The following is a 22,819-nucleotide window of genomic DNA, read 5'->3' as shown; positions in this document are numbered from 1 at the left end:
TATATAATAAATACAGCTGTGACAAAAAGTGACTAATACTTAACATTGAAAGTCACCTACAACACTGGCTGTCACTCACTATATATATATTTGTTGAAATAACAGCTGAGAAACCTGGATGCTATGGGATCTATTGTGAAGTACATGACATATATATATATATATATATAGTAATTATAATTTCACTGCCACAAATGTTTCTCATTTCATGTGTGTTTTTTCATTTTTTGTGATTTTTTTCATATATCTTTGTCAGAGCACCCTCTGCCCAACCACATGGTAGCCACGTGGATACTTATTGTGATGTTTATATCAATAAATTTTATACTTGACTAGGGGGGTCATTCCGAGTTGATCGCACGCTGCAACTTTTTGCAGCCCGTGCGATCAACTAGACCCGTCCTATGGGGGAGTGTATTTTTGCATAGCAAGGCTGCAATCACTTGTGCAGCCCTGCTATGCAAAAAAAGTTTTGTGTGGAACAAGACCAGGGTAAGAGTTACTTACCCTGTGTGATCAATCCAGCGTTGCAGGTCCCGGAATTGATGTCAGACATCCGCCCTCCAAACACCTCGACACGCCTGCATTTGGATCTCCACGCCCAGAAAACGGTGAGTTGACGCCCAGTTCCGCCCTCCTCCTGTCAATCTTCTTGTGGTCGCCGCTGCGACCGCTTTCTTCATTAGCGGCGTCACTGCCCGGCAACAGCCATCGCTGGGCAATGACGCGCCTGCGCATTGCGGCCACGGCGCATGCGCAGTTCCGACATGAATGCACGGCTGCGAAGTAGCGCAGCGTGCAATTGGGTCGGAATGACCCCCTATATCTTGTCATTTATTTCAAGCGTGCCCCAACAAAATGAGTCTTCTTTTTCTCTTTTTTTTGTTACTGTATGCAATATATGACTCTAAGGAGCACCAACAACAGAGAGATTCTGACCTAATCTATTCTTGGAGTGTATTCTGTCAAATGTTGGTTTCTTTAAGCTAACAAACCTACTTACTTATAAAAGGTTCGGTGCGGAACTTCTCTTTGATTACAAACTATAAACTGTTATCAATGAATAATTGCATTGATAAGAAATAATATTTAGAAGCAATTTATCAAAAGCCTCTTGCTGTCTACATCCTGGTGAAGAGTAAATAGTAAAATGACAGCTTTTGCTACCAGTTAACTGCTGAGATTAGACCTGGATTTCATTTACTGAAGAAAAGAAGGTATCCATCACGAACAGGCCCTGTGAAATAATTGTAATAGTAATTGCCCCCTTAGTTACACATTAATTAAATGAACCAAATTAAGTCAATAATTGGGTTCAGTTTTACTAAATACAATCAGGCTAGATTACTGCCAGTCCTGTTGAATATAAATGTTGCTTAAATAGAGCCTTTATAGCAATGCAAAGTTGGCTAAAAGGTCTCAGCAAACCATGCAGTATTTGAGAATGAGATGAGAAAGAAATTTATTGAAATATACCAGTCTGGAAAGAATTACAAAGCCATTTCTAAGGCTCTGGCAATCCAACGAACCTTAGTGAGAGCTATGAACTCCAAATGGAGAGAAGTTGGAACAGTGATGAATCTTCCCAGGAGTGGCTGGCCTACCAAAATTCCTCGAAGAGTGCATCAATGACTCATTTAGGAAGTTACAAAATAAATTTTATGAACATCTAAGGAACTGCAGGCCTCGCTCACCTCATTTAATGTCATTGTTCAGGATTCCACCATAGGAAAGAGACTGAGATAAAATTGTATACATGGGCGAGTTGCAAGGCAAAAACTGCAAACCATGAGCTAAGGCTCATCTCACATTTGCCAAAAAAACACGTTGACCTACAAGCCTGCTGGGGTAATGTTACGTGGCTTGATAAGTCAAAAATGTAACATTTTGGAAGACATAAGACGTAGATCCCATTACAGTATATCTAGCGAAAAGCTAATAGAGCATTCCACAATAAAAAACATCGGGCCAACAGTCCAACATGGTGTTGATACTGTGATGGTATGGGGATGCTTTGCTGCTTCAGGACTTGTTCAACTTGCCATAAATAACTGGTGGAATCATGAATTCCTCTCTCTACCAGAATGTCTGGTTATCAATCAGTAATCTGAAGGGCAATCATCAGAAGCACCAGAGCAATCCAACCTCTCAATGGCTCAAAAGGAACAAAATTAAGATTTTGGAATGACCTAGTCAAAGTCCTGACTTGAATTCAATTGAGATGCTGTGGCGGGACCATAAATGGGCAGTTCATGCTGGAAAACTCTCCAATGTGGCTGATTTAAAGCTTTTTTTAAAAGAAAAAAAAAAAGAGTGGAACAAAATTCCTCCACAGTGACGTGAAAGACTGATATACAGTTATCAGAAACATCTAGTCCTTAAGCTTAGGGTGATGGGGCCAATTTTTCACATGAGTGATATACTGTAGGTGTTGGACAACTTTTTTAGTTCAATAAAAGAAATGATCATTTAAAACTGTATTTTGTGTTTGCTCAGGTTGTCTTTGTCTTTTATAAAAAAATTAGTGTGGCAAATATGCAATGACAGAAGAAGTCAGGAAAGGGGCAAAAACATTTTCATGGCCCTGTACATATTTTCAGTCTTTCTCTAATTCCAAGGAGCAGTCCAAGCTTTAATACATTTGCCTCATTAAATGTTTGTTCCAGGAAAAATTGAGGGACTGTATTCTGTAAGGGTTTCAGTCCTGCAAAGAAAATGGCAAGTTGGCATTTGTAAAACCATGGAAAAATAGTAGATTAATAAAATAAAAACGCCCTCTAACTAAAAACATATCGCTCTCTATACAGTTTATTGTTCAGTTATTCATGTAGGATTCATGTAGAATCCACGATTCATGCACAGCATTCATGTAAAATCAACGATCCATGTTTGGAATTAAGAAAACATACTGTAGACTATGAATTATTTACCTTGTGAGGAGCCTGATGCAAATGACCGGTTAACAAATACTCTGGCTTTGCTCTGATTGGTTATAATACACTGCTTCTAACCAATCATAACAAAGCCAATATATTTATTATCAATGAATATGTTAATTGGGTATTCATGGCAACAATTTCGGGGCGATCCCAAGCTCATTGTCCCCCTGATTTTTCCACTTCCAGCCTAGACTGGCTGCGTTAGTGCTGGTTACATGTTAGAAGTGGGACACATGATTTTTTAAACAAAAATGATTTATTTATGTGAACACAGTGCCAAGAGACATAGCTGTAAGTGCAGCTGTCTTGTCAGCCAGAGGTTCCTCTTTTTATGCCAAGATATTTTTTCTATTGCATTTTTGGTGACCCTACATTCAACGACTTGGGCTTTCAGCATAGAGCATATTGGAACAATGACTTACAGTACATTGAGGAAGATTTAAAATACCAATTTTCTGCTGATTGAACAGCTATTCACATCCATTTTATAGAATGCAGTTTGCAAATCGGCAGAAAATTAATAGAAATTAGTGACTTTTGCAAAATCAGAGACTGTTACATTCCCCCATAAGGGGTAATTCCGAGTTGATCGCTTGCTAGCTTGTTTTAGCAGCCATGCAAACGTTATGCCGCCGCGCACTGGGGAGTGTATTTTAGCTTAGCAGAAGTGCGAACGCTTGTGCAGCCGAGCTCTACAAAAACAGTTTGTGCAGTTCCTGAGTAGCTCTGTACCTACTCAGCGCTTGCGATAACTTCAGCCTATTCATGTCCGGATTTGACGTCATACACCCGCCCAGCGAACGCCCAGCCACGCCTGTGTTTTTTCGGGCACGCCTGCGTTTTTGCAAACACTCCCTGAAAATGGTCAGTTGACACCCAGAAACGCCCCCTTCCTGTCAATCTTCTTGCGCCCGCCAGTGCGAAGGTAAACTTCTCTGGAACCTGAGCACAACCACAAAGGGCTTTGTACCCGTACGTCGCGCGTGCACATTGCAGGGCATGTGCATGCGCAGAAATGCAGATTTTTCACCTAAACGCGATCAACTCGGAATGACCCCCATAGTCTCCTTTGCTAACTCTTAGATGCATCTACTCTTATGTTCTATACTTTATAAGTTTTCCACATGTGATAGTAGTAGGAATAAATAATATTATCTGGATAATAAATAATATTTAATTTATATGTGATTTTGAAACCTAATATCATACCTCCCAATTGTCCCGATTTTCTCGGGACAGTCTCGTTTATTGAGCACTGTACCATTGTCCCACCCACGGGACGCAGTATCACTCGCTGCTCTGCACAACGTCTATTCACGGGAGACAGGGACTGGGGGCATTGACAGCAGCTCACAGAACGCTGGACATGCCCCCTCAGTGACCAAAATAGGAGTAGCTTACAATCACAGCATTCTACAAAGTTACGCCCCCTTTTGACAAGGTCACGCCACTTTTCGGGTGGGCCCAGTTTCACCGTGCAAGGAAATCCCGACTCCATGATCTTTAATGTTGGGAGGTATGTAATATTGATGTAATAATTGTACCAAACAAAGCAGTGTTCTGTACAGTATATCTAAATCTGTTTTGTGAGTGATACTCTATGTCCACTTAAACTATACTGTACATAAGTGATTTTTTTTCTTTGGTCCTTGAATTTTACTGTACCATGAGCCTGAGTCAAGTATGTAAGTAAAGCAAAAAAGAAAGCAACTGGGCAAAACCATGTTGCACAGCAGGTGTGGCAGATGTAACATATGCAGAGAGATTTAGATTTGGGTGAGTTATATTTTTTCTGTGCAGGGTAAGTACTGGCTGCTTTTGCATGTAGCCTGCAAATACTGGACTACTTACTGATGAAGCTGCCGAATCACAGGCGGAGAAACGTTATATTTGAGCTATTACACACAGGAGAAATCATTGGGCGAGTGCTCCCAAACATCTAGCGTTGAATGGACATACAGCACGACGTGGCATGCTGCAGGATACAGGCGGTTGTCCGATTATTGCAGCAGCATTTGCTCCAGTGCCATAGGAGCGGTGTTTCCATGCTGCCCACTGAGCTATACGACGCGGGTACAACACACTGCCCATTTAAAACGGTAAGCAACTGTCTGGAAACTGCAGAATATGATGTATAGCAACTCATCTGCTATGGGACTGAGTATCCATCATTAAACATCACGGCAGCGACTATGAATGATAATACAGCTACCTTGTTCATTTATGCCTACAGTTTACTGGGATCAAAACGTCAGAGATTCAAAATAAATTCCTCTAAATAAGGACTGCCTTACATATGGACTGACAGTCGGGAGGTTTGCATATTGCATATAATAAGCCGGAGTGGAATCCCATATGGGTTCGGTATGAATTACCGATGGCCAGGATGAGGGCCGTTAGTATACCGACAGCGGCATCCCGGCCACCAGTATGCCGGCAGCGGGTTAACCGCTAGTAAGCCACTTGCGGGCACGGTAGTTTGCTGCTCTCGCCACAGGTTATATTCTCCCTCTATGGTTGTCATGGACACCCATAGAGTGAGAGTCACCTACCTCGCCGGTATTTTTCCGCCAGCATTCTACCGCTGTGCGGGATTTCGGCATTGTGATCGCCGGAATCCCTTGCGGTGGTATGTTAACCGCTTCCATCCCATATGATAGTATAATATCTATCCTGCATAAAGTGTGACAAACTTTCTATTTTCTTACCATTACTGGACACATAATAGCTATTTTAACCAGCTGGATACTGTTTATCCACTAAATGTTGTAACATCTTGGAGGAAAGTTTTTTTTTTCTTCTATAAGTGAATATTAACAGCTTCTTGTTCTTTGAGAACATTATAGCATAAGTACAGAGGCGTCGGAATGGGGAAGGTGCAAGGGGGCTGCATGCCCCCCCAAACATGTCAGAGGCGCAGGCGCTGGGGAGGGGGGAGTGCTAACCCCCAGATCAACGCGTAGGCTCTGACTTCAAAACTCTGCCGCCGCAGCGTGCTGCCCCCTGTCCTGTCCAGCCGTCTCTTCAGAGAGGCATTACTGGGAGGAGTCGGGGATGTCCCGGGGTGATCTGGGGGTAAGTGCTCCCGCCATGGGGTGGGGTGGGGGTGGTGTGTAATCGTTCGGGGGAGCACCAAAATGTATTATTATCTACACCCCCAACCATAACATATTCTGACGCCAGTGCATGAGTATATCGATTTTATTTGTGGCCACTATATATATTCTTTTCTTATTGTTTGTATTATTAATATATTTAGATGTGTTTTTATTGTGATTGTGTATTTTAAAGAAAGTACAGCTAAATAACAGCACTTTTATACCATTTTTGCATATATTCCTAGATTTATTTTTACACTGAAACTAAGATTTCAGTTTGAACACACCCCACCCAAATCTAGGTCTCTCTGCACATGTTACATCTGCCCCACCTGCAACGAAACATGGTTTTGCCCAATTGCTTGCTTTTTTGCTTTACTTAAAAACATTAATCAGGCCCTATGTGTACATTTTCTGAATATTTGTTTACAAACTACATGAAGAACAGGCAAATCCCTAGATGATACGAGTATACAGAGTACCCAACTGCAGGGGTGTATCTAGGGGTCCGAGCACCCCTGGCAAAGTAAGGGACTGGCGCCCCCCCCCGTCCCCCCTCAGAGTTAAAATATGGAAGTCGCGTGTGCCAAAAAGGGGGATGGCCACACAATTGTACCCTTATTTCATATTACACCACACAGTAGTGTCCCTTACTCACATTACAATGCACAATAATGTCCGTTATTCACATTATGCTATGCCTCCAAAGAAAAAAATATATATGACCTCCACAGAAAAAAAAAAAACACACACACACCATTGGCCCTACAGAAAAAAAAAAAACATATTAAACAACACAGAAAAAATAAAATAAAAACAAACTGGCTTTCACAAGAAAACAAACAAATTGACCACCGACATGAAAAAAAATGAACATACTGTACTGACCCCGTAGGAAATAAAAAATGAACGTTATGGTAAGAACTTACCGTTGATAACGTGATTTCTCTTATGTCCACAGGTATCCACAGGATAACATTGGGATATTGTCGAGCGACAGCGAAAATGGCACCAACACGGTCACAAGCTTTCTGGCCTCCCAGGATGTATTGGGGCCTCCACTATATAGTCCCGCACACTGACTCAGTCAGATCAGTTCTTTCCACAGCGATTATAGGCACATTAGGTAGAGACCTGTACAGGCGATAAGAACACACATGCACACCCTTCCATACAAGAAGGAAGAGGTTTTTAGTGTTTGTCTAGATCCTCAAATCAGATGCGTCCGGGTGGGATCCCTGTGGATACCTGTGGACATAAGAGAAATCACGTTATCAACGGTAAGTTCTTACCATAACGTTCATTTCTCTGGCTGGGTCCACAGGATTATCCACTAGATAACATTGGGATTCCCAAAGCCATTTTAGTGGTGGGGACGCTCCTGATTGCACAGGAGGACCTTTCGCCCGAAGTCTGCGTCATGAGAGGCAAAAGTATCAAAGGCATAATGTCTGATGAATGTGTTTATGGAAGACCATGTGGCTGCCTTACATATCTGTTCTGCTGATGCACCCTGTTGTGCCGCCCAAGAAGGACCTACCTTACGTGTAGAGTGTGCAGAGACATTAGCCGGAATAGGGAGATCTGCATGAGAATAAGCTTCAGATATTACCATTCGGAGCCATCTCGCCAGCGTCTGTTTACTAGCAGGCCAACCTCTCCTATGGAATCCGTAGAGGATGAAGAGGGAATCTGTTTTCCTGATGGCACTAGTACGATCTATGTAGATTTTTAAAGACCGGACCACGTCCAGTGACGCTTCTCCCGCAGATAGTCCCGATACCTGAAAAGCTGGGACTACAATCTCTTCATTCAGGTGAAACTTTGACACCACCTTTGGAAGATAACTAGATCTCGTTCTGAGAACTGCTCTGTCTGGAAAAAAACTTAGGAAAGGAGACTTACATGATAATGCTCCTAAATCTGACACTCTTCTGGCTGACGCCATTGCCAGTAAAAAAAGAACTTTAACCATTAACCACTTAAGATCTGCTCTCTCAAGTGGTTCAAACAAAGGACCCTGGAGAAATTTAAGAACTAAATTCAAATCCCAGGGAGCTGCAGGAGGAACAAATGGAGGTTGAATATGTACTACTCCTTGGAAAAAAGTACGTACATCCTATAGGTCAGCAATCTTCTGCTGAAACCATACAGTCAACGCTGAGACTTGCACCCTCAAGGAAGCAACCTTCAACCCCTTATCCAATCCTGCCTGCAGAAAATCCAAAATTCTAGCTACTTTAAAGGCTCTTGGATTGTAATTTTTTCCAGAACACCAATGAATATAGGCTTGCCATATTCTATGATATACACGGGCCGAAGAAGGCTTTCTTGCTCTAAGCATGGTTTGGATTACTTGCTTTGAAAATCCTTTAGCCTCTAAGATAGAGGTTTCAACAGCCACGCCGTCAAAGACAGGCGATCCAGATGACTGTGACAACAAGGACCCTGCATTAACAGATCTGAACGTTGAGGGAGCAGTATCGGTGCTTCCACGGACATTCTCCACAGATCTGTGTACCAATGCCTTCTTGGCCAAGCTGGAGCTATTAGAATGATTGCTCCTTTTGCCTGTTTTATCTTTCTCACTACTCTGGGTAACAGAGATATTGGAGGGAACAGATATGCCAGCTGAAACCTCCATTCTACTGACAGTGCGTCTACCAGGACTGCTCCTGGGTCCCTTGTTCTTGATCCGTACCTCGGAACTTTGTTGTTTAGACGAGACGCCATAAGGTCTATCTCCGGTAGACCCCATCTGTTCACCAGTGTTTGAAACACTTCTGGGTGTAGTGCCCATTCGGTTTCCTGAATGGTGTGCCGACTGAGAAAATCCGCTTCCCAATTTAGTACACCCGGGACAAATACTGCTGACAATGCTGGGAGATGGAGTTCTGCCCACTTTAGAATGGGAGTTACTTCCTCCATCAGACTCTTGCTGTGAGTCCCTCCTTGATGATTTAGGTATGCTACTGCCGTCGCATTGTCTGAGCGGATCTGGACTGGTCTTCCTTGTAGATTGTCCTTTGCCTGAACTAGGTCCAAGTAAATGGCTCTTATTTCTAACAGATTTATCGGCAGGCGACTTTCCCTTGCGGTCCATTTTCCCTGGAACCATAGGCTTCTGAGTACCGCCCCCCAACCTTGCAGGCTGGCATCTGTCGTCAGGACTTGCCACTCTTTTATCCAAAAGGGTCTCCCCTTGTTTAAATGGTCTGTCTGTAGCCACCATGCTAGAGACCTTTTTACATTTACTGGAATCTTTATCATCTGCTTCTTTATTGTTTGATGATTTCCGTTCCATTTTGTCAAAATGAGATGCTGCAATGGTCTGGAGTGGAATTGCGCATATTCCACCATGTCGAACGTTGATACCATCAGACCCAACAGTCGCATTGCTGCATGGACTGACATTGTCTGGGCTTGCAACGCTTCCTGAGCCATGACCTGCACCTTGACTATTTTCTCCTCTGGTAAGAGAACTCTCTGTAGTTCTGAATCCAATATGGCTCCCAAATGAACCATCCGCTGTGATGGATTCAGGGACGACTTCTCCCAATTTATGAGCCACCCGTGTCTCTGTAAACAAACTATCGTCTGTTGGAGATGGCTCAACAGTAAATCTTGCGACTGTGCTAAGATTAATAGGTCGTTTAGGTATGGGAATATCCTTATCCCTTGTTTGCGCAGACAAGCTGCCATAACCACCATGATCTTGGTAAACACCCTGGGTGCTGTAGCTAGCCCGAAGGGCAGAGCTTGGAACTGGAAGTGTTCCTTGAGGATGGCAAACCTGAGGTAACACTGATGTGATAGTGCTATAGGCACATGTAGGTAAGCATCCCGCACATCCAGAGATACCATATAGTCTCCCGGTTCCATAGCCAACATTATGGAGCGTAACGTCTCCATGTGGAGCTTCGGGATCCATATGTAATTGTTCAACATCTTCAGATTTAGAATTGGTCGATATGACCCATTTGGTTTCTGGATTAGAAACAGATTGGAGTAATACCCCTGTCCCTTTTGTGATGGAGGTACTGGGACAATCACACCTGACTGCAGTAATTTTTGTACTGCTTCTTGCAGGGCATTGGCCTTCGACTCTATACGAGACGGGCTGGTGCAAAAAAATCTTTGAGGAGGCTGCCTCCTGAATGGGAACCCATACCCCTGAGATACTACCTTCTGCACCCAGGCATCTGTTGTTGACTGTCGCCATGTGTGTGCAAATTGCAGGAGTCGGCCCCCAACCCTGGAATCCTCCAGGCGGAGGCCCGTCTCTTCAGGCTGAGGGCTTTTGTTCAGGTTTGGAAGCTGGCTTTTTGCTAGCCCACTGCTTCTTACCCCTGGATTTAAACTGGGGTTGTTTAGGCTCCTCTTTACCTTTCGCTTTGCTTTGCCAGCGAATTGAGCGAAATTTTAAACCCTTGGACTTAGGGTTGTAGGTAGCCGGAAATCTGACCTTCTTCGATTCAGCCTCTGACTCTAGGATATCCGATAAAGGTTTTCCAAATAATATATTACCCATGAAAGGCAATGCTTCCAATTCCTTCTTGGACTCCGCATCTGCCTTCCAGGTCCGTAGCCAGACTGCTCTGCGAGCGACTACTGCCAGGGCTGAAGCTTTAGAAGCAACAGTGCCTACATCAATGGCTGCTTCTTCTAAATACTGGGCAGATTGTCTTAAACGGCAAAGACGATCCTCTTGCTCCCTAGTAGGAGAGGGGATGTCATTCTCTAGTTCCTCTATCCATTCGCCCATTGCCTTTGCTACCCAGGCCGAAGCCATAGCAGGTCTTACCACTGCACCCACAAGAGAAAAAATATTTTTCAATAGGCTCTCTACCCTCCTGTCTGTGACATCATTCAAAGAGGTAGATGACAGTGGCAAAGCAGATTTGTGCACGAGTCGCAGAACATGTGCATCTACTTTTGGAGGAACTTCTCTCTTCGAACAATCTCCAGCAGGAAATGGATAATAAGAATCCCATCTCCTAGGAATCTTATACTTTTTACCGGGCGCTGCCCAAGACTCATCCATCATTTCCGTCAACTCCTCTGACGCTGGAAATTCAGCTTTCACTGACTTTGTTCGTTTGAATACAGGTGCTTTTGCTTTTAACGCTGTCTTGGCTGGTTCCAGAGAAAGCACAGCCTTTACTGCATTAATGAGTTCAGCTACATCATCTGAACTAAAGCTCTGCGACTGATCATCATACGGAGTTGAATCTATTGTTTCCGCATCATCATCCGATGTATCCTCTTGTGTAGTCTGCCATACAGACGTATCTGTCTTAGTCTTACCTACCCCTTGGTTGCTTGTAGAGGCTACTGGAACCAAACCATAGGAAGGGAGCTGCATGTATGGGTTCATAGTGTAACCTAACCCCTGAGGTGGTGCTACTGGAGCTAACCTGTCCGCTATTGAAGACAGAGTCTTTGCGAACATATTCCATGGTGGCTCTACTGGAGGTTGAACTAACTCCTGTTTTTTACTGAAAAGCGAAACAGTTTGCACACAAACCCTCATAAGTGACCAATTGAATCATATCAATTACCCCTGACTTACAAGATAAGCATGTTAGGGCTGTAGGAGTGCTTGACAAATTCTCCTCATCACTTTTGCCGCTCACAGACATTTTTTCTGATATTGACTACACAATTTTGTGACTGAACCACACCCTATAATCAGTATATAGAGGTGAAATCAATCTGACCACAGTGCACCTGATTTGAGGGTCAGAACAGGACTGACATTACACAGAAAAGTCAGCACACATACTAGCAGTCAGTCACATGTTAAAGCATTAGACATTGTCATATGAGAATACAATCTCCATAATAACTTATACATAAGTAGGAAATTTGTACTTCTGCTTAACTGGTTCTTTTTCAACATAACATGCAGAAAACACAGTAATATACAGGTCTCATATGCAATAGGTACTAAAAATTAACAGTGCACACTAAGAAGTAGAAGGAATTTTTAGTACTGTATACCCTGCCTCCAGGGAGCGGGATACAGGGATACTCACCACACTTCCATATCCAAGCAAAGACGCTCGAAAGACGCTGAGTGGATTCAGACGCTACTGGTGTACACTGCCGCTCTTGGTAACTGATAACGGACACGGACGCTCACCAACGGACACGGACGCTGAGCGACTCCACGTGCATGCAGACACTAAAGGCCTGCGACTCGGTCTGGGCGGGTTTATATCCAGTGTACACAACCGCAGCGTCTAAGCTGCGACCGAGTACCCTCGTGGTAGCGTCTGAGCCGGAAGTGAGGTCATTCAGTTCATGAAACGAGAGACCCGCGGGAACTGGCCATGAACTCGGAGGAGGGACGGCCAGGAGAGCGTCTGAAACCCCCTGTTGACTTAAACTCCCAGGATCGCGGCCTCACCTAGTCCTGGCGCCTATGATCTCCGGAGCGTAGCGCTGTCACACTCGAGATGTTCGGCGCATCAACACGCTGTTTGTAGTCTCCACCAAATCAGCGTAGCTGTGTCCTGACCCCTCTAGTAAGAGGAAGTCCATATACTCACTGTCTCCCCATGCTCCGGCCACAGCCTGGTAACGTCTGCTGGACCTGCTAGAACATCCGACACAGACGCCCGTCGAGACAGCACTGTACCGCGAAGGTAAGCGTTGTTGCGACCCGGTGGGGAGTTGCTGGAGCGACTCTTTCTAATACACGTTTAAGACGCTGTTAAGAGAAGTCGCTCAAACAAAAACAGTAAGTCTATAAAAATAAAGTAATGAAAACTTGAGGCTGCTTTCACAGCAGCCCTGTGACCATGCGGCTTCCTGCCGCACCAAGCAAAAAACTGATCTGACTGAGTCAGTGGGCGGGACTATATAGTGGAGGCCCCAATACATCCTGGGAGGCCAGAAAGCTCGTGACCGTGTTGGTGCCATTTTCGCTGTCGCTCGACAATATCCCAATGTTATCCTGTGGACCCAGCCAGAGAAAAAACACATTGGCCCCAACATAAAAAGAACATTGGCATCCACAGAAAAAATAAACACATTGGCCCCCACATAAAAAAAACCATATATTGGCACCCACAGAAAACAAACACACACATTGGCCTCTACAAAAAACACATTGGCCCCCACAGGAAAAAAACACAATGACCCCAAACAGGAAAAATAAATAAAATTATCCCCCACAGAAAAAAAAAAAAATTGGCTTCCACATTTAAAATATTAAAACACATTGGCCTACAAAAATAAATAAAAAATGGGGTGGACTGTGTATGCTCTTGCATTCGTGGGGGGGGGTAGGGGGAGTACTCTGTCTAGGGGGCTGACACACACAGCTGACACACTGAGACACAAACAGATGCTGACACACTGATGCTGACAGAGACACACAGAAAGATGCTGACACGCTGAGGCTTACACACTGACACGGATGTTGACACACAGACCCTGACATGCAAATAGACAATGACACACAGACAGATGCTGGCACACTTATGCTAACACAGACACACAGACAGACTCTGACACTGACACATAGAAACATGCTGACACACTGATGCTGACACAGACAGATGCTGATACACTGATAGATACTGACAGATGTTAACACAGACCCTGACTTACTGACATACAGAAACTGACACTGACAGACGCTGACACACAAACAGATGCTGACACACAAGCTATTTCAGCTTCCCATGATGTGTGTCCCTTGCCTCCCCGCATGCAGCTGCCAAGTGGGAGGGGGGGAGGATACAGTGCAAGCCACAGCCGCCAGGTGGGAGTTTGGGGGGCATCACTAACCTGCACATGCTTCCGTCTGAGGACAAGGTCTCGATTCCAGTTGCTGCAGGCTGCTGGGTCCTAGGGACCAAGTCTTGTATGGCTCCAGGGCACCCCCTGCTGTTACACCGTTTGCCTGGCCCCTCTGTGCGCTCGCTGTCCCTGGTCACTTGCCTCAGAACACACTCGCTTCACTTGCCGCGGCTCCAGTTTGAATGAGCTTCTGTTCTGCGCATGCGCAGAAGCTCATATCGCCGCAGCCGCGGATATAGGAATCGGCCAAAGTGGGGCGGAGCACGGCCACTGAAGTCATCGGGAGGGGAGGGGGCATCCCAATCTGCCGCTGCTGACCTGTGCTGTCGTCGTCCGATGCCAGACAAAAATCACAGAAGGCAGCAGCGGCAGACACTGTTCTTCTCGCCAGAATCCGGCACCACTCCGCTGTCCATGCTACAATCAAGTAACTCTGCAAAACTACAGCTCCCAGCAGCCATTGCTGCCGGAAGCTCTCAGCAGCAATGGCTGCTGGGAGCTGTAGTTTTAAAGAGTTACTTGATTGTAGTGCAGACTGCGGAGCGGTGCCGGACCCTGGCGAGAAGAACAGTGTCTGCCGCTGCTGCCTTCTATGGTCTTTGCCGGGCATCCCTGCAGGAGGGGGACACAGGGGCATAGTGAATCTGCCCCTTGGCCACAGGTGGCACAACCAGGCTGCGCCCCTCCTCAGCTGGCGCCCCTGGCGAGTGCCATCCTGGCCAATGGCTAGATACGCCCCTGCCCAACGGTGTCATTGTGCATACAGTAACGAAGGAGAGCATATGTAGTTGTAAGGTGCAGTGTCTTAGCATCAATCTTTGTATGTCCCCAATACAACATTACTGTTCATCCACGTGTATCATTCTAACCTCTGTATTCTAATTACACTGTAATATCCGAGAGAAATGCCTATGGTTTGTGATACAATAACACATTGTGACCACTAGACAGAAACGTTAAAGCCATTGAAATGCAGATATAACATTTTTTAATTTATTTCACAAAGCATTATTCTTTTTTCACTGGAGAAGGAAGAATAGCAAGAAAACTCTTTAATTTTGTAGAGAAATGCATTTATATTAATGGTAAATGCACTAATACACAGTAGCCTGGGGTAGGCAACCTGTGGCACTCTAGTTACTGTGTAACTACACATTACACATGCCCTGGCACAGTTTTGCTGGGATGTATAGTTCTACATTAGCTGGAGTGCCACAGGTTTTCTACACCTGGTATATACAATGTGGGATGCGGTTACATTTCTGGCAGTCAGATCCCGGCGGTCAGGATACCGACGCCGAAATCCCCACACCTAACAATGCCGACACACGCAATCCTGACCATCAGGGTCTATTCACACAGTGAGCCACCGAGCCCACTGTGTGGCAAGCCCTGCGAGATCGCAAGGGGCTTTGTTGTGCTCCCCCCTCTGCTGGCATTCTCATGGCCGGGATCCCAGTGTCAGGATGCTGACCGCTGGGATCCCGACTTCTGGTCTCTCAGCCCCAACTGACAATGGATTAGATGCAGAAGTGGAGGTAAATTGGCCGTATAATGCTCAATAGAAGCGTGAACAGGAAAAAGCTTCTAATGCCCCTACGCAGATTTGTACATACTGTATCTGGAGATGCATCTGCACCAGTTGTGCAACTAGCCATCATTATCTGCGTGCACTTGCACATGCCCTCTACCAGGTCTGCATAGCTCACATTGGAATGAACATGCTTTCATTGAACTCTGCTTACATTACAACACAGTTCTGCCTCTTGGTCGTGAGTGAAGGTGCAACTGAAATGCGCACAACTGTGCATCATTCGCAAATCCATGCACTCATCTTCAGAGCATCTTGCACGCAGTGCAAATTCATGAAAGATACGCTCCACAAGTGAACACTTGTTTATCTCAGCATCAGCCCCAGTGATGGTTATATTTATTATATTGACATTATCCTTCATAGATTATGATTTCATATAACAAGAATACTGTAGAGCACTTTATTGCTGAATTTTATACCAGTTTGGTAACAGGGATGGGCACTATTTACATAGACTGGGGATTACACCACCCAACAACACAAAACTAAGAATCAGCGACAAAAAGCCCAGCCCAATATTAACACACAAATAGCACCTCTAATATATAAAGCCCAGAGTGAAGATAGTTCCATATGGCAGAGTCTGTAATTTCATTCATCCTCCCACATACACTTGTGACACGTCTCACAAGAGCCGTGGAACTCTCTGAACCCACCCTCAACAAGCTTACTCTAGTGCTATCTGGAAACTGCACAGTATTTAATCAATGGAAGTGCTAGCTCAGTGCCTTCAAAAGGTTATTGCCATCTGCTGCCCACAATCTTGTATGCAAGGTAATGTTGACATGTAGTTAAATGGTTAAATGCTATAAGCTGTCTCTTAACTGAGTGGTAATGTGCATGACTCATCAGCCACAATAAACATCACATGTCTGAGTAACCAGACATAAAGGTCAGGCTGATTAGACTGAAGATGCATGTTTACTTGGCTCTTTAAAAGGGTCTGCATATGCCCAAGCCTGTCACTGTGTTATTGGAGAGTCACAGTGCTGTACAGCTGTACAGTACTTAGCCCAGGAGAGATTGATACCGTATCATATTGAATTCTATTTATCTTCCATCACCTGTATCCTGTTATTTTCAATACAACCTACTCTGATTGGAATTAACATGTGGACTATCGACTTACCTCCTTGCTCACATCCTCTAAGCACCTACTGTACCAATTTGTAGGCACCTGCCATTAAATAAGTCAAGGGAAGTGGGTTGGAGCCATGATGGAGATGAATGAACAGGATCCCTTTTGTTGTGGAAGATCACAAAATACAGGGCTCTAGAGCCACAGCTATGAAAATGTTGATGTGCTTAACAGTGTCGACCTGAATGAATGTCTACATATTGTCAGCCTAATGACCATGTTGACTTAGCGGATGACATTCAGAACCTGTGGACATTCTGATGTTAACCTACTATATGTCCACAAGGTGGCAACATTAAGATGGTATAAATTAGCTGGCCATGAGGGGGCTTTGGCAGATAAAGGGGCATAGGGTGGAGGGGATCTGAAATATAAAGGTGCATATGGAGGATAGGTGATGACATTTAAGAAACATGATGAGAGGTCCCTGGCATTATAAAGGGGCAACTAGAGGAGTGGAGAAGGCATATTAAGGATATGAGGGGTTCTGGTAAAGGGGCATATGGAGGAGGGTTGATGACATATAAGGGATTGAGAGTGATCTGGTATACATAAGAGCATTTGGAGAAGTCCGGTGGCCTAAAGTGCATGTGGGGGCTCTAATTACTTACAAAGGGACATGTGGAAAAGAGGGCATATAAAGGGGCATATCTGTGAATTTGATGCATTAAATGTATTTTTGAGTACTGGCCATGCACCAATATGTAACATAAGGGCCATTGTGCTCACAGAATTTTGGGGCTTGTTTTAGCCCTAGAGAACATATTTTCAATGGTGTGGTTCTAAAATTATTCACCACGGTATAGTAAACCATTCATTCTATTTGGATAAAGTAACATACTGTATAACTGAACATTCAAAACTGTGACTTACTTTTTACTGCAGTATCTTTAGTTTGTTGTGCATATCTATTGTTATTATGGAAAGTTTTACTCTCTAAAAATCCAAACAAAATCAATGCCAACAGTGACATCTGTAGAATGTGCAAAACTTCTACATTGCTTCTAATTAAATTGTTAATTTGTTGATGTACATGCCATCTTTCCTTCTTTTAACATAGGCAGCATCTAATAGACAGTGATGACAGCTGGCACAAAGTAAGAAGGTGCTGTTGCCATAACAACCAATCAGATGCTTGTTTTCAATTTCCAAACTGCACTCCAAAACTATGAGACATTAATTAATTGGTAGGGGCGATATCACATTTCACCTGTTGTTACCTGTTCACATAAATGTTCCCCATTATTTTTGTACATGTGATAGCTCTAATTGGATATTCTAATTTCCAAAGATAAAATAGCTTAAAGAGTTTACTGTCTACATACAAAGAACACAAATTGCGCAGCATAGAACAGAGCATATTATCTTGGGGCTGGCATAAGAATATACAGTCATTTTCCAAATCCATATTCCTGAATTTTACTTGCCCTCTGGTATTTTCGTCCATCATAAAACTGCAGCCTAAGCTTTGCTTCCTTTGTGCAATCCTCTCCCTCTTATGATCTGTGACCCTGCCTTTCAGCAGAATGACTTTGCAAGTTATCTTATTGGCAAACGCTCGGCTCTCCCAATAGAGAACATTTGGTATTGTGTCAATTAGACAGTACTGCACAATGTTGAACAATACAGCCTCAAATGTATTCCATCTCCAAACTGCTTGCAAGGGCTTAATTTAGGTAAATGAAGAAGGAAAAGAGAGAAACACCCTAAGGACACCAAGGTGATGTAAAACTGTATAAGTGTGTGTTAGTTGTTTTTGGACTGATGATTAAAGGGTACAGTACTGTACTTTGTATATGATTAGACAGTGTTAACAAAAAGTAATCTTTTGTTATTACCTTTTCCATTAAACCTGCCTTTAGCCCTTGAACCCAACCGCATGAGTTGCGTTGTGACCCAAGCTTTGACTCGTAACTGCTAAGTTTGAGTGTGCAGTAAGCTGCAGTAAGCTGCGTTGCGTTGTGACTGTGCAGTAAGCTGCAGTAAGCTGCACTGTCTTATAGCATCTAAAATGACTAGAGATGAGTAGGTTTGGTTTCCAGGAAACCAAACACACTTGAACTTAGCAGTTACGTGACAAAGCTTGGGTCCACCAAGTTCGGATCACAACAGGAGCCAAAATGTAATCTTCCTGTTGCAGAATGTCTTGTGTTTTGGATTGCATATAGAAGTCCCTCCCTAGTCATCAGTTGCCATTCCACAGAGGAGATTGGAGGGAGATGGCTGCTGCACTGTGAGGCACTCTCTTGTGTGCCTGAACGGCATTGTGTAAAAAAAATGCCATTAGGAGCACTGGGGCACTGTTTTATTTAAAAAAATGTCATAGACTGCCACTGCCATAGCTGCTCTGTGGGGCATTGTGTGTTCTTCAGGCTAAAAAAATGTAAATAAAACACTGTGTTGTTTGTGCATGCAGGTACTGTGTTAAAAAAGAACATCATATGATATTAGGATACTATTAATACTAGGAGCAGTGTGTTGTTTGTGTTTTCAGGCACTGTGTTAAAAAATAACATCATTTAGGGTGCAATTAAAGTGAACCTTTTTTTCACTAGGAAATCTATCATTGCAGTATATTATATGATACTGTCTATTATTTATCTAAAGGAGTATACTCTACTATTTTGGAGACCGCTACACCCCAAGAAAATCTTTTTATTTTGATGTGTTCCAGTTATATAAAAATGCAAAATTAAATAATTGTTTTCTTGTCTAAAACAAAACAAAAAAACACAGTCTTCTCTAATGAATTTCAAGTTACAGATGGAGCCACACTTACATGGCTACACCACAGGCTGGCAGGCATGGTGACAGGGGGGTACAAAGGGTACACCAGTCCCGAGCCCTGAGGCACAGAGGGGCCCCAAGGTTCAGAGGGGCACAAAACAGGTCAAGCGTGCCTCATTTGATTCAGATGCCTACCACGTTGGCCATAGGTGCGGCGCAGTGCAACTAGCCACAAAATAACAAACAATGAAGCCTCCCCCGCACCACGGGAACCCCAATACCTTGGTGACCCCTCCTACCCTGGCTCTGTCACCTGGTGTGTGCTGCCATAGTAATGAATGACGCTGCAATGGTGGCATCAATATGTGCAGTACTGCGCCTGCGTCGGCTCTTCTGTACTATAGTCCTCCCTGCCACCGTGGCCACTGGCCACCTTTTAGCAGATGAAGGAAAGCTTGCAGTGGAAGCTTGCTGCAGTGGCAAGCCAGCAGCACCACTACATACCCGCACACACCATCCACACCCCTGAAACAGCAGCACTTCAAACAGAAGAACTGGACGAGTGTGGTAAATAAGTGTATATTTATTACACTTCCATCCTACTGAAATTCCTGTGTGTGTGTGTATATTTATTTTAATTATTATTATTATTATTGTTCTTTTTCTTTTTATTATTATTATTAATTAATTTATTTATTTTTACATCTTTCTTGGGTTTAGTTCAGAACACGGGGGTACCCAGAGACTTTAGTGTACCAGGCCCCAAGATTTCTGTTGCCAGCCCTGCAGGCGGGTGTAAGAGGCATGCCCAGGTGTGCCTGCGCCTCTGCCCGCCGCTGAGCATACACAGACGCTCCCAATCACTTTGAATGGGACGCATGCACATCTATGACTCATGCGCGCCCTGTTCGCTCCCGGCGGTCTGCTTTGCCAGGCGCGACGAGGCACACATGGAGCCACGATTAGCATTGCTCTATCTGTATATTGTGTATTTAGTGATTAGTGTTCAGACGAGTGAAGCAGTGCAATTACTATTCTGTGTGCGGTGGGATCCACCATCATCTACACCAGTGGTTTCCAAACTTGGTCCACAAGGAAGGAAACCACTGCTTAGGCATATGTGACTTAATTAGTATCTCAGTCCGTTTTAATATACCATCTGTGCACAAGCAGGGAAATCCCTTTAACCTGGACTGTTGGGGTGCCAGGAGGATCACATATGGGAACAACTGATCTACATCCTAACACAATTCTCAAGTGTAAAAAACGAATTTCTTGGCTGGTTTAAAAAATAAAACCAACCATGTATCAGTTGGTAGAAGAGCAGGAGCAGCAACCCAGTATTAGTGCTGCGGCTGCTGACAGTCAAGATAGTAACTCAACATCTACTAAATCCACTGATCAAGGGGAAAGTAGATTTAAGAAAGGTCACCTGAAATCTAAACAGTATTTTACAATGTTAAAGAAAGCATCATTATAATATAATAAAGGGAATGTTTACTAATGAAAAATGGCCCACATGAAATATACCACAGGCAGTGACAAGGTAAGGATCAGGCCATGGCCTTACTTTGTGAGTGGTGATCCTGCTAGTGCTACTGCTGTTTCATACATAGAATGACTATCGTGGAAGTATGTTTTTAGGGATTTTGATGAGTCTGCTGTCTCCTTTACCAGCTTATGCTTGATCATATCATGCTGTCTTGTGTGTGCTTGACTGACAGTGTATAATAAAGTAATTGAAAAAAATAATAATTGTATAATACTGGGTTGTTGTTGTTTGTTTTTGGGGTTTTTTTTTGGGGGGGGGGCTGGGGGGGGGGGCATTGATGACCTTTTTTTATGCACAGACAAACATTTATATTATTTATTGCTCTAATACATTATTAATTTGCAACACATTTTTAAACAGAAATACTGTGGTGTCTTACAGAAAAAAAATAGATTTATGGTCATATTTAGTAATTCAGAAAAATTATTCACAACAGTCAACAGAAATGCTTGCAAGATTCTAGATCATGGATATGCAGAAAACATCTCTGCTTGTGGACTAGATTTAGGAGAAAAATATGGTATTTTTCCCTCTTCTCAGACTCTCTGGTATACCTCATAAATGTACTGTACTACAGGGGTGTGTTACCCAATCAGGAAGGAGAGGGAGGGAGTAGTATGGTCATCCTCCTTCTAGTTGTTAGTGTAAAATAGGTTGGTTTAGACTTTGAGGCTCTGCAATGCAACTATTAATTTTATTTACTTCTTTTTCAACTCTTGTCAGAAATCCTTGGCTATTAACATTATATTCTTGTATAACCTTTGATCTTCTCAGTTGCTTCTCAATCTTCTGTCTCTCGCAAGGCCCTTCACAAATTGAATTATCTTAATCAATTAATTAATTGATCAATCAATCAATCAATACCATACATCCATCCTTTACCTTCCTTCCACTACATACTCCACCTCCATTTCCTTGTACTGGCCTTGGGCCTCTGATCTACTGTAGTTTTTAATGAAACAATCTTTCTATGGGGTCTTATAGATTATTAAACTGCCATCCTGTCTGCCACTGCTGTGTCGCAATGTTTCATACTAATCAATTTGATATGCAACACATGTATATCTATGTGCAACTGAGTATGTATAAGAAGCACAACAGAACTTGGGGCCTAATTCAGATCTGATCGCTGCTGTGCATTTTTGCGCAGCGGGTGATCAGATCCGAACTGTCCATGCATATGCACCGCATTACAGCTTTGCGTCGCAGAACAGTTACAGGCATCGGCGACTAGTGACGGGATGGTGCGAAAAATCCAAACGTAAGGGCGTTTGCAAGGAGATTGACAGGAAGAGGCCGTTTGTGGGTGGTACTGACTGTTTTCCGGAAGTGTCCGTAAAAACGCAGATGGCTCAGGCATTTTCAAGGAGGGTGTCTGACGTCAGCTTCGGGCCTGATCAGCAGGAATCAATCACACGGGAAGAGCAAGTCCTGGGCTGCGCAGAGACTGCGCAAAATCATTTTGTGCAGCTCTGCTGCACATGCGATCGCACACTTGCACAGTGATTTAACCCTCTCCCTGTAGGCTGCAACTATCTTATCGCAGGGCAGCAAAAAACGCAGCCCAGTGATCAGATTTGTTTTAGGCCCTTGGTATAGAAAAATGCTCATAGCATTTTGTATACAGATTCAGATACTAAGTCGCACAGCACAATCTCCTGGCATGTCCCAGCCACACTGTGTTGCATCTAAGATGCATTATTTTTAAAAAGATGCAAGAACGATGCATGATGCTATCAGAGTCTCATAGGATCTGGCCTGCAAAGAGAGGATGTTTGGTGTGACTGCAGCAAAGATGTATGAGGTACGTCTGTATATAACTTGCAAATGATTTGGGGCACTGGTCAAAGTGGAAATTTTGTAGTGGGTATATGGAATATCTGAGGGACTTTATTTAGGCAGGCACCAATGCCCATGGTCACTTACCAGGGACACAGTCTGTTTGCCTAACATGCACAG

General features: G+C 43.7%; 1 long non-coding RNA gene across 1 annotated transcript; it reads right to left on the bottom strand.

Moving 5' to 3' along the window:
- Positions 1–1,437: 1,437 nt before the first annotated feature.
- On the bottom strand, positions 1,438–14,310 carry LOC134935110 (uncharacterized). The gene is made up of 2 exons (XR_010179908.1): positions 13,838–14,310; positions 1,438–2,704 (listed from the first exon to the last, which is right to left on the bottom strand). It is a non-coding gene; the product is annotated as an uncharacterized LOC134935110 (long non-coding RNA).
- Positions 14,311–22,819: the final 8,509 nt, after the last annotated feature.

The sequence above is a fragment of the Pseudophryne corroboree genome, chromosome 6, assembly GCF_028390025.1.
Source record: "Pseudophryne corroboree isolate aPseCor3 chromosome 6, aPseCor3.hap2, whole genome shotgun sequence".
Classification (NCBI taxonomy): Eukaryota; Metazoa; Chordata; class Amphibia; order Anura; family Myobatrachidae; genus Pseudophryne; species Pseudophryne corroboree.
Note: the sequence above shows the minus strand (reverse complement) of the source record. Positions and strands in the feature narration are given on the sequence as shown.